Source organism: Sciurus carolinensis, chromosome 5, assembly GCF_902686445.1.
Source record: "Sciurus carolinensis chromosome 5, mSciCar1.2, whole genome shotgun sequence".
NCBI classification, from domain to species: domain Eukaryota; kingdom Metazoa; phylum Chordata; class Mammalia; order Rodentia; family Sciuridae; genus Sciurus; species Sciurus carolinensis.
Window position 1 is genome coordinate 94802588 of NC_062217.1, and position 13063 is coordinate 94815650.

The window sequence follows — 13063 nt, forward strand, 5'->3', positions numbered from 1 at the left end:
AGGGCTCCTGTGGTCCCATGAGTTATTCCATTAGCCACCGGTAAATATAACCCTTTATTTTGAGTAGGATAATTTGAGTTAGGACTAATACATAATCACTACATTCTTGGAGCACCATGAATTGCATGAAGGGATATGTGTGAAGTTTCCACTATGGTGCTGAGCAATGCTCAATAAATCTACAGAAGAGAATTGAATTGAACCAAGTGCTAATCTAGAATTGCCTTCCCATTGCTGACAGTTCAGAGTTTCAAGGTTAACGGGAAACTTTATAATAACTCTAACTTATTTCACATTTTTAAAGATATAAAATAGAAATGACTTGAATCCTCTCCCAAATTGGAAGACACTCAAAAATATATAAATTTGGTCACATTTTCAGGTTATCATAGAAGTAGCTTCCAGTTGGCTTTAGAGGAACTCTCTGTCCTCCCTCTTTTTGCCTTAAAGTGGGTCACTCTTCTTCTTTTGTAAAGGTAACAAAATTCTGTCTATGGAGGTTCCTCCTGCCCCTTGTCCCAAGGAGAGGAGAGTAACCCATGTCACAGGAGATGCAAAATTAGCACCCAAGAGTCTATGCAAACCTTACTAAAGGAAACTTTGTCTTCCATCAGTTTTCCCCACATATTTACCTTTCTACAAATTATCAGCTGTAGAAGCCCAAATCTCTTTTCCTTTGAGTTTTCAGACCTCCACAATTTGTTAGCCCTTGTTAAAATGACTTAGACACTCTCAGGCCTAACTGCTTTGGGGGTCTCTTTTCTGTGAAGCCTCCTTCGCCATGTGCATATGAAATAAGTCCTTTATCTTATTTATTTAGCTTATTAATTTGTCTTTTGTTAATCCCCAGCCACTAAATCTAAGAGGGTAGAGGAAAAGGTTTTGTTTTTTTGGTTTCTTTCAAAAGAGATGTGACCAAGCACCCTGGTCACATCTCTCAGCACCACCAAAACTTTAATACTTTCTTCACTGTATTCAGGAGTTGACTTCAATTACTGTTACCTTTAACCTTCTGACATATCTGGTGCAAACATGGCAAACTGATGCCTACATTTTCCATGAGGAGGTCACAATTTTCAAGAGTCTAATACTCATATTCTCCATGAAATAGCCAATTGAGTCTCACCAAATGTTTTCCTTGATGTTTACCAAGTTAAAGAATTTAACTATACTCATAGGTTGACTGTGAATTCTTTAGTGAATATTTTAGCTTCAGCCCTTCTCTGTTAGAACTTCACATATTCATCAGTGACATAAGCAACTTCTTTGCTGAATAATAACTTCTGAAGAGTGGAAGAATACTGCTATTTATAATGTAGTATCTACAGGATCCATCTGTAAATCTTTATTATTCTACAAAGCCTAGTCTGATATGGCAAAAATTTTAGCAAGTAGTCAATCAACTGGCTTTGTTTATCAAATACAGGACAAATTCAAGGGTGGAACTATATAGGTGTCAAATTCAACTGTCCCTTAATCTTTCAGTAAAGGTGACTGCTGCCAGAAACTAATCCCAAGAATTCCTTTCCGGGATTGGTGCCAGAGGTTAGGAAAGGCCTGTACTAATTTACGTGTTAGATAGACCCTGAGGTGGTGCACGTTGTCCCATCTCCTATTGTGTCCCTTGGGAATGGGCTGGACTAATGACAGGCTTCTAAGGAGTAACAATAAATCAAAAGTAATGGAATGTCCCTTCCGAGATTAGTTTACAAAAAGGCTGAGGGCCTTTTATTGACCTCACTCTCTCCTGCTATCTCTGGCTCCCTCTGAGGACAGCCAGTTGCCATGCTCTGAGCAGCCCTAGGAAGAGGCCCACCTGGAAAGGATCTGGGGTCTCCAGCCAAAAGCCAGTGATGGCCTCAGGCCTGCCAACAGCCACAGAGCAAGCTTGGAATGAAATTCTCCCTCCATCAAACCTGAAGATGAGCAATCACACAGGACAGAGTCACTGGCATGAGGCATCTGGTCTGTGAACCGACCTGACACCTTGATTGCTGCCTTCATTGCACCCAGAGGCAACAGCACCCAGCTAAACTACGCCTGGAATACTGACCTATAGAAATGACAAGATCATAAATGTTCGTTGTTAAAAACCATCTAATGCAGTCATTGAAAACTGATATACACCATCGCAAATAAAATGGTATATTATTCTCTCCATTTCACAGAGGAAGTGAAGCTCTGAGTGTTTAACTTAACCAGCTTTTCCTTGCCTCAGGTATAAAGGGGTTCAGCTGGGCTCAGTCAGGTCTCTGTTCTCTACTTCTCTGTACCTGACACCTCTAAGTGGCCTGAAACAGTAACATATTTCAGTTGTAGTCAGGTCTGGATGCCGCCCACCATGCTCCCTTCAGGAAATTCTGGTATCGGTTAGCAATGCATCAGCTCACACACTTCATCAGACCAAGTACTACCTCAGATCCATGAACTATGTAACCAGTAACTCCTCTATGCTTTGCAATTTTATTTGCAAGGTCCTCTCAGAAGGACAGCCAGTGTTTCAAAGTTTGGAATGAGAATATAGAATATTTTTTTTTCTTTCTGGAAGAAATTCACTACACTCACATATTTTGAGCTGTGAATCAAAATTATTACCATATTTTTAAGTAGTTGAAAAGAATGGTATATTTCAAACCTGCAGCACGAACAACTGTTGAACACCATAGTGTGAGTAAACTTTATAGACCAAGTTGAAGAGGGGTCGGAGCACTTGTCAGAGTTGTCATTCTATCCTCAAGGGCAAGGAGGACCCTAGCAAAACGAGATTCTGGTACTCCCATCTAAATGAATTACTAAATGCTTTCCATGCTTTCCACCCACTTTTCTATTCATACTGGTATGTGAAATTTTTGTCCACGTGAAGATAAGTCAGTCAAGTCGAGAATGTTTTTGAGCAGCACCGAAAATAAAATGCCAAGAAGTTGAACACGTGTGTACTTGTATCCCCTTCAAAACACTCGTGTGTAACAGGAATTGTGAAATTATTACATGTAAACCATAAGAGCCTATTCTAATGAGAGGCAATTATTTTAACTCCTTTGTCCCACGATAAGCCCAGTGATACTGACTTGGGTAGTAGAGTCACACAAGAGACAAACATCCCCCAAAATGACAGAGGGATGAGAATCTCTCAAACTGATACATGGTGATCTTTTCAAATAAATTTGGGGGAAAAATCCGTGGGATTCTGTAAACTTTCCCCTGTCTAAAACGATATTCTCAAACTTAACCTTAATTATCCATTCCATTCCTTGATCCACTTGGCATGGATACCATTTTTAAGAATTCTGCTGAGAAAGCACCAACTTAACTCATCTGTGGTCTAATGCGTGGGTTCTTTCTATTATAATTACAAATTCCCAAGGTGGTACGACCAAATGATCTTGAGTTGTTAAGATTAACTTGTTATTTTAGGACCCTGGCTCAGTTGGCTAAGTCAAGACAATGAAGCTCATGCACACAGCATTTGACACTTGTAAGTGCTTTCATATATTAACTAATTTAACCTTCAGATTTAACAGCTGTTAAACATGTAATGGATGACACATAACGGGGGGTGGGAAGGGTTAGTGTTGGGGTTGGAGTTGGGTTTAGGGAGGGGGGCAGGAATGGAGGAAGGAAGGACTGTATAGATGGAGGGGAAGGGTGGGAGGGGAGGGTGGGAAGGGAAAAAATGGCAGAATGAATCAAACAACATTACCCTATGTAAATTTATGATTACACAAATGGTATGCCTTTATGCCATGTACAGACAGAGAAACAACATGTATCCCATTTGTTTACAATAAAAATAAATAAATTAAAAAAAAAACATGTAATGTTGTTATTCCATTTTATAGAAGAGGAAGTGAGGCACAAAGTTACTAAGTAAACAACAGAGCCACATTTCAAACCCAGAGAGTCTGGCCCCACAGTGCACGCTTATAGCTGTTATGCCTGCTGTCTATTCTATGCCTCTGTATGCAATATTTTTTAGAAATTTTTAAAACAGAATAAAATGATCATGAATTGGCATTATTCATGGAAAAGACATCCTGAATAAGTGAAAAGAGGAGCTTAGATGGTTTAGAGAACTACCTTTTCTTAAATTTTAGTGCTTTAAAAGAAACTGTTCTATAATTTTTTTATCATATACATTCAACAATACTACTCTTACCTCCTGAACTATGCCTCAGATAGAAGCCTGCTAAGAAGGAGCATAAACTATGTTTAACCATTTAAGGAAGTGCTGGACTGTTTCCCAAAGCAGTTGAATCATTTTATAATCCCATCAGCAATGCATAAGGGTTCCAATTTCTCCACCTCCTCACTTGTTATCATCTGCCTATTATTGTTGTTGTTGTCATTATTATTATTATTGTTATCCTAGAGAATGTGAAGTGGTATCTCATGGTTTTTCTTTGCATTTCCCTGGCTATTGGTATTGAACATCTTTTCATTGCTTATTGACATTTATGTAACTTCTTTGGAGAACTTCCTATCCATCACTCATTTCTTTCTTTTCCTTCTTTTCCTCTTTATTTCTCCCTCTGTATCTTTCCCTTTATTTCTCCCACCCACTCTGTACTAGGGATTGAATGGAAGGGCACTATACCACTGAGATTTAACTACAGCCCTTTCTATTTTTTATTTTGAGACAGGGTGTCACTAAGTTGCCCAGGTTATCCTTGAACTTGTGATCCCCTGCCTCAAGTCCACCATAGCTTATTTCTTACCTGCTTCAATTTCTCCTCTATGGGGAAAGCTTTTGCAACACAATTCTCGATCACTGGCTTCACTTGCCTTGTTACAACTCATAATATCCAGCAAATAGTGAAAACATATTTATAAAGCGTATGAATCAGTCAGTGATTACTTATATTGTCAAAGTCTTCCTATTAATAGAGACAAAGACTTCAATAAAGACTCCAAGAACTCATAGTCCCTCACAAATGGACTTACCATATGTCTAATTGGCTTAACTTATCCAAAGGCACCATTTAATCTTCAAGGCATTATTCCCAGGCCTATAATTCAGGACAAGATCCAGTCACAGAATATCAGATGAAGGATTCAGAATAGTAAAATTGATGGTCACAAAGTGTGTTTTGGAGTCTTTCAAAACCCCAAACAATTAAACAACCATCACAGTTTGCCTGGGTCTATCCTGGTTTTTAAACTCAAAGTCCTGGGAAATATCTTAGTCCTGGGCAAGCCAGTCCATTGGTCACCCCAAAGCCTTCTCATTCTCCCATTTGTATAGATGATAAGGTCATAAAGGAGGATGCAGTAAAATGTACTGGTTATGTGTTTAGGCCTTGCTGACAGCATGGGTTTGAATTCTGCCCTACCATTTAGTGAATTTTGGTATGCAACTTCACTATAACTCTCAGGCAAGTTCAGGTGAAATGCAGTGGGGCTCATATCTAACATGGATTAAATCCAAAAGCCAGTCTGTAAGGGTGACGTTCACATACAGTCAACAGTAACCTCGCAAATCCCTCAGATACAAAACCAAGTATAGTTCCAAATGCATAGCTTGATATGGTCAATGCTGATAATTATTTTCTCAGATTCTCTAACTCTTCATTAATAATTCTCAATGAATTCCTCACTTTCCTCTATGACCACTCTCATACCTGTCATCAGATATGGATCAACCCCTTGCAGTCACTTGCCTGGACTTTTAAAAGATTTCAGCCAACAAGCATTGCTGGTCTCAAGAACAACATACCCATTGCCCTGTGTGTGCTCATCAGGTAGATGTGTAGGGCATTCTCTGCATTGCTTGAATTCTTTTTCTCTTTTTGCTAAGTACACATGGTAGGAGTCTTACAAGTTAAGTGTGTGTGCGCTGTGACTCCACTGAGAAGTATATGACCTTATATGTCACTCAGCAATTCCTGTGTAAACCCTCAGGACGTGCCCCAGAAAATGTCTAAGTTCCCAAATCTAAGCTGCTCTGTGGGTAAGATGGCAGCCTTCAAGCTTCCCCTCCTGAGAGAAGAGCAATGTTCCCTGAGAACAAAGGCTGCTTCCCAACTCTGGTTCCCAACCCATTTTGATGACTGTCCCACAGCCACTGTTCTGGAAGTCTGCCCAGGTCAGCCCTACCTAACCTCTTGCTTGGTACACAAATCACAATTGTCATGCCAGAGGTCAGCTGGGTTCCTAGGAGAGCAGTTCAATTAAACCCAGTTGGATCCAGAGCTTTAGGGTCACTCTGGGGCAGTAAAAGGTTTTCAGAATTTGTGTTTGATAATGATGAAAAAATATAATACCCTTATGTGCACCGGGAGTAATAACAGCGTGAGAGGGCACATGTACCATGTGCCAGGAAAACAAGGTATTTAGGAACAACAAGTGGTTCTTTTCCATTGCCATTGATTTTTTTGTTATTTTAACTTTTGTTTACTTTTCGGGAAGCTCCTCGGTGACGTTTCTTAATAAAAGGCAAACACTTTATGAGCCTAAGCAGAAAGTCCTTATTGGCGAGAAAGCAAAAGAATACCCCCCAAAAAAATCAGGAGAGGATTAGTTAGGATAATTATGGTATATTCTTATAGTAGGATGTGATGCAGTCATTCAAAAGAACTAGGTGGAGCTATCTGTTCTAATATGGAACAGTCTCTGAGACGTGTGTACTCTTACGTGAAAAAAAAGCATAATAGGTGCATTGATCTTACTGTTTGTGTAAAAGGGAAAAGGAAGCTATGGAGATAAGTTGATATGATCATGCTTATATTTCCTTTGCATATCTCTAGAAAGATACATAAGAAACGATTAGCAGCTGTTGTTTTCATGAGGGAAGACATGTTTTTGTACTGTTTAAAATTTTTATATGTTCTTATATTAAATTTTCAAAGATCATAATGTGGAAGTCCACCACAAGGAAACTAAAAACATTTGCATGTCACCTGCACAATGGTAAGTAACAGAATTCCTACTGTTCTTTGCTTTGCTGGCAAAAAAAAATGTTCTGCAGTCATTAAGTAAAATAATCCATATTTGAGTTGGACTACTTCCCACATACAATAGAAATGTTCTGACAATCTTTCAAAGACAAATAATAAATCAGGTAATGGTAGTTTCTGGATTGGAACAGAGTTATAATGGTTGTGCTCATTTATTTTAATCCAATAGAAATTCTTGTTGACTCAGAAATGAATGCTTAATAAAGATGGAAGAAGAAAATGACTTCATGAAAATAACTTCAGTTGTCTTTAAATAACTGAGATTGAGCCAATTATTTGAAAAATTGTGAGAGCAAGAATTTGAAATCATAGAAAGTATGAGTAAGGAGTGCACCTGGGTAATCAAAACTGGATGAGAAGTTTCTCTATGGGGAAAAAAAAATGACTGCTTGTCATTCATTCTACAAGCTTCACTGAGTACTTGCCCAGTGGATGGAAGGTGCAAAGTGCTGGGCTAACAAAAGGAAGTATAGCTGTCATTTCCCATGCCCCAGATTCACTTTCCCCTTTTCTAGTGACAACATCTTGATTTTCCTTTGGGAAGCCGGCAGGTCTCTCCTCTTCATCCACGTTTTCTTTTTTTAGAAGAGGCTAACCTTGCACCTTGACACCACCCGCCCATAACCACCACTAACCACAGCTAGAGCATGGGTACCTGGCATAATATAAGCCCTTGATTTCAGTGCTATTCATGGGACTGAAGAAAAGCAATTCTGTGATTTTTGTGGAACTATTGGCAAGAGGATGATCTCCTCCCAATGGAGGCTGAAACTGTGAGGATGTGAGCTTAAGGCTTCCAGTAATTAAACAAAGAGTCCAAGAGAACCAAAATGAGAGTAGGGGAAGAAAGTGTGGGTAGTATCAGTGGATACTAGGTCCAGTCACACCTGAAATAGATCTGCTCCTGGTCTTTTAAGTCACAAGAACTAATACTAATTTCCTTCTTTGCTTAAATCAGGTTAGAAATATATTTGTCACTTGAAAGTAATACATTTGCCTCAACAAATAGAAGAGATGCAAGACCATTCATGCACCCAAGGTGCTCCAGTCTACCAAGAAAAGCAGATACATAACTGAAAATTACTTACCTATAAAGGGTGCTATGACAAGGTTCATACCTGGTGCTATGAGACATGGAAAATGTATATAATGCAGTAGGATATCTTAGAGGAGTAAATGGTCTTAATGTTGATCTGCATTTTTCCAGAATTCATGTATAGACTCAAGCCCAGGCTCACCTAAGAGATACAGAGTAACTAAGAACAGTTCCCAACAGTACTCTATCCCTCTTATGTAATTCGTTTATCAGTACCAGTTTTTCTAACCACCAAGAAATTCATTTTTTAATTTTTTAATTTGTTCTAATTAGTAGAATGCATTTTGACACATTGTACACAAATGACGCACAACTTCTTATTCCTCTGGCTGTACGTGGTGCTGAGTAACAGGTCATGTAATCATACACGTATACAGGATAATAATGTCCATCTCATTCCACCAAGAGATTCATTTTTTAATATTCATTTATTCAATATTTATTTCCATATCTTCACTGTAGAAAATGTATTAAACATAAGAAGATCAAAAAATTAAATAAAAATTACCTATAATATCCACCAACCAAGATACCACTTTGGTACAAATTTGACCAAACATTATAAATTTGGAGGCTGAGGCAGGAGGATTGCAAGTTCATTGTCAGCCTTAGCAACTTAGCAAGGACCTAAGCAACTTAGCAAGAACCTGTCCCTAAATAAAATATTTAAAAAGGGCTGGGGATGTGGTTCTGTGGTTAAGTGCCCCTGGGCTCAATCCCCATTATCTCTCCTCAAAAAAAACAAAAAACAAAACAAAACAAACTTTCTCTATGAATTAATGATTTTTAATGGTATCATATCATCTTATAACCTGCTTCTTAAATTTAGCACTATGTTATAACATTCACCCATATTATTTGATATTCTACAAAATGTTTAACTGGCTGTATCATATTTACCTAATCGCCTCTTGAACAGTTGGGCTGCCACCAATTTTTTATTATATGCAATACAGAGAAGGATGTCCTTCAGATAAATCTTTGTGGTCATCCTATTTCCTTGGGACAAATTCCTATCCATGAAGTTGCTAGAACAAGGAGTTCACGTCTTTGAGTTCACATTGTATTTTCAGGCAACATAGATAAATATTTTACAGCAAATACTCAACATTTACTGGAAGGAGCAAACACCCCAGTCAACTGCACACAAGAAGCAACGTGCTTCATAATTGTAGGAGTTAATCTTCCTGATGCAGACAGGAGAAGGAATAATTTCAGGGAGCCGGGAAGCCTATCTTCTGAGAGAAGGAGGGTGTGGAGATATAACTTGAACTTGTTAATGTGTAACATATCATAAAGTCTAAGCAGTACGGTTTGAAGAAGAAAAGTTATAAACATGAAGAGAGCTCTCCACCTTCAAACAGCCTTTAAACCTATCCATTACACTGCCCACCCCCAAAATCACTGACTCCAAGCACAAATCAGGTCTGGATAGTCTCATCTAAACTCTTACATGACCCTCTATTGCTTCCTGACTAAAATTCTTTATGGAGGCCTTCACATCTCAGGATATGACTCACAAATCATACTTTGAGCCTTATGTCCCTTCTAAGTCACCTGTTCCAGTTACCTAATGCTGCAACATGGCCTTTGTTCACTGGAAGGATCCTGGACATGACATGCTGTACTCTTTGGCCCACATCATTCCTATTTTCTAGAACATTCTCCCCATCTCTACCTGTTAAGATTTTGCCATTCTTCAAGCCTTGAATGCCACCCCTTCTTCAAAGCTTCCAAATTTATCACAACAAATCTCTCCTTTCCCTGGTTTATGTTATGGTTGACCATGAGCTACAAGATGCTCCAGTGCTTGGTGGACTCCTTGAAAGTTTGATGTCTTATTGAGTTTTTCTTATCAACCAGTCCCATGCACTGCACCTGCCTATCACCAAATGAATGTTTGTAGAATAGTTTTTTTTTCCCCCAAGCATTAAACTTATGTGAAATGGCACAAAATCTAGCAGGACTGCAATCATTAATTGCAAGGAGTTATTCTTCTTCATTAGATTATTATATTGAACATTCTTTTCTCCAACCTAGCCTTCCTAGACAATTCAAAGAGGCTTATTTTTGGTGAGTGGAGGTGTTATTTGCAATGAAATTCAGTTTGAAATACTGACTTTCAACATTTACTGGAAGTGTGAAATTTTGCATTATGCTTAGAGAGATTCTGAAAATGGCTTGAAATTGGACATAATAGTTTATTTCAAGGAAACAGAAGTAAGAGCACATTAAAAAACTTAACTAAATAAACGAGTTTTTGTTTTCCTCTCAGGCTCCCCCAACACACACACAAATCTGTGCCTAAAGCAATCCTTCCTTAACAGAACTCCACAAAATGAATCTCCAGTGTACATCTGAGGAAACAATTTTGAAAAGGACTTTAGAACAGCTTGACTCAGTGCTGAGACCTCAGGAGGAGAGGAACCAAGAGAGCCTTGTCCAACTTTTGAATTGCTTTTTATGCATTGCACTCTGCCTCAAGCAGCTGAAGAATGTGGCTCAGGGTGTTATTGGACACACTGTGGGGAGTCGGTTTGAGTGAGGTTGACATTAGACACTTGCCAACACATAAATCTCCAGTACATTTCCTAGGCTGTCTTAAAATGTATGCTGTGCAGAAACACAGGTATATTCAGAATGTATGGGTTTTGAAAAGCTAGAGTTGTGGTTTCAAACTTTCTACATCTGCATCTCAAAGAGAAGCCTGAGAACCTCTTTCACCAGTCACATGGGCTTGCCCGCCACTTGCTTAGGCTATGAGCAGGAGGCTGGGAGAAGGAGATGGATCACACCCCTACTCTGTCCTCAGGGTGCTAACTGTGCAGGCTTCTGTGTAAACCACTGAATTCTGTGATGCATGCACTAACAGCACCACAAGGTGCTAACAGAGAGGAAAGCTGAAGGGACATTGGGGTCAGCAAACAGAACAGACCTTGCAGACTTCACACAGCATGTGGCACCTGAGTCAGATTTGGAAGGATAAACAAGACTTAGCAAATGGACAGGGCAAAGGGCAGCACAGGCAGATGGGGCTGTGTGCACAGAGGCACAGCAGCATGAACAAAAGCTGCTCAATGCAGGGAATCGAGTGCCTCAGGGAATTATCAGGGAAACAGAAAGTGAAAATTGAGGGATAGTCAGAACCCGCCAGATGTGTGCCTGTCTGTGCAAAAGCACCCATCAGTTCTTGGCAATCTTGAATTGATCCTCCAAATCAGCTGTCCATGCTCTCCTCCCTACTTTGCCTCTAGACCCAGAAGGCTGACTTCTGAAGTCAACACCTGTGGGTTCCTTGCCCCCCACTTGGTTAGTTTCATGTGTTAGGCACTGGCAGGAAACCAAACAGAGGTCAAATAAGAAATCAGAGTGAAAGAGGGAGTCAGAGACAGAGAGGTTTTAAGGAATTGCTTTAGGCGACTATGGGGACTGCAAGCCTGAGATCTGCAGGGCAGGCTGCACACCAGGGACAGTGGGTGGAATCTTCAGTCAGATGACAGTCTGAGGCCAAACTCTTTCCTCCGTGGAGAAATCTCTGATTTTTCCCTATTGAGGCTTCAAATTGACTGGAAGAGGCCCACCCTTGTTATGGAAGTTAATCTGCTTTACTCAAAGTCTGCTGATTTAAATATTAATCACATCTTAAAAATACCTTCATAGCAACATCAAGACTGACATTTGATCAAAATCTGGGTTTCATGGTTTAGCCAAGTTGGTCCATAAAGTTAAACATCGCAAATATTTATTGCCCTTGCTTCTTCCCTATCAGATGCAAATTGGTACTGAATGCCTCCCTGGGTGGATTTGACCAGCAGTCCTCTTGGTCTTTGGGCACAGAACTGGAAGCAATGATCTGTTGTTACTAGTCCCTGGCCGCTTCCCTATTCCTTGTGTTTCTCTCAACCTTGACTACAGTTTTGTAAATAGTTCCTTCATGGGATGCTCTTTAATTATCCCACTCCAGCATTTTCTTTTGTTTCTGTAAGAATCCTGTCAATGAATTTGTGCCACCTTAGAGTTGATAATCAAAAAAAGAAGAACCATGCCTCTAATCCCAGAGACTTGGGAGGCCGAGGCAGGAGGATCACAAGTTTGAGGCTAGCCTCAGAATATAACAAGGCTCTAAGCAACTTAGCAAGACCCTGTTTCTAAATATAAATAAATAAATAAAAAGGGCTGGGAATGTGGCTCAATGGTTACGTGCCCCTGGATTCAATCCCTGGTAAATAAATAAATAAATAAGAAGAAACTCAGTCTCCAGACAACTTATAGGCTCAATAAATTGTCCAGGGGGCTGGGGTTGTGGCTCAATGGTAGAGCACTTGCCTACCACATGTCAGACAAAGGGTTCAATCCTCAGCACCACATAAACTAAATAAATAAATAAAATAAGGGTACTGTGTCCATCTACAACTAAAAATATAAAAAAAAAAAAAAAGAAGAAGTAACATCCATGATTTCAGAGATGTTACTGGTCATATCTCCTTCATCTCAGGAGTTTCCGAATACTATCTCTCTGCCTGGAACAGTATATGCAACCGCTTATATACCTGGCCCTATCATTCTCTGAACCCCCAGGAGTGATTAGCGCTTTCCCATCTGCCCTCCTATTGTGGTCACCTCTGAAGGGCTCACCAGATGGGTAAAATCCAGCCATCACTACCCTTGAGCACAATTCCTAGCCAGGTTCTTCCTGAGGGCAGAGACCAAGCTTGTTCACCTCATTATGTACCTCATAATCCCCACAGCTCAGTCCAGTTTGAGCCCTTACTACTAATAATAGTAACAACTATAATATTTATAGCTAAGGTACTAATCTGGGTAGCTTACAGCAACAGAAATTTGCCACATAGTTCTGATGTTAAAATTCAAAAATCCAGGTGTTGGCAGGGCCACCTCCCCTCTGAAACCCGTCAGGGAATCCTTCCTTGCCTCTTCCTAGCTTCTGGTGGTAGCTGTTAATACTCGGTATTCTTTGGCCAGCAGTTGTGTAATTGCAATCTGTTCCTGCGTC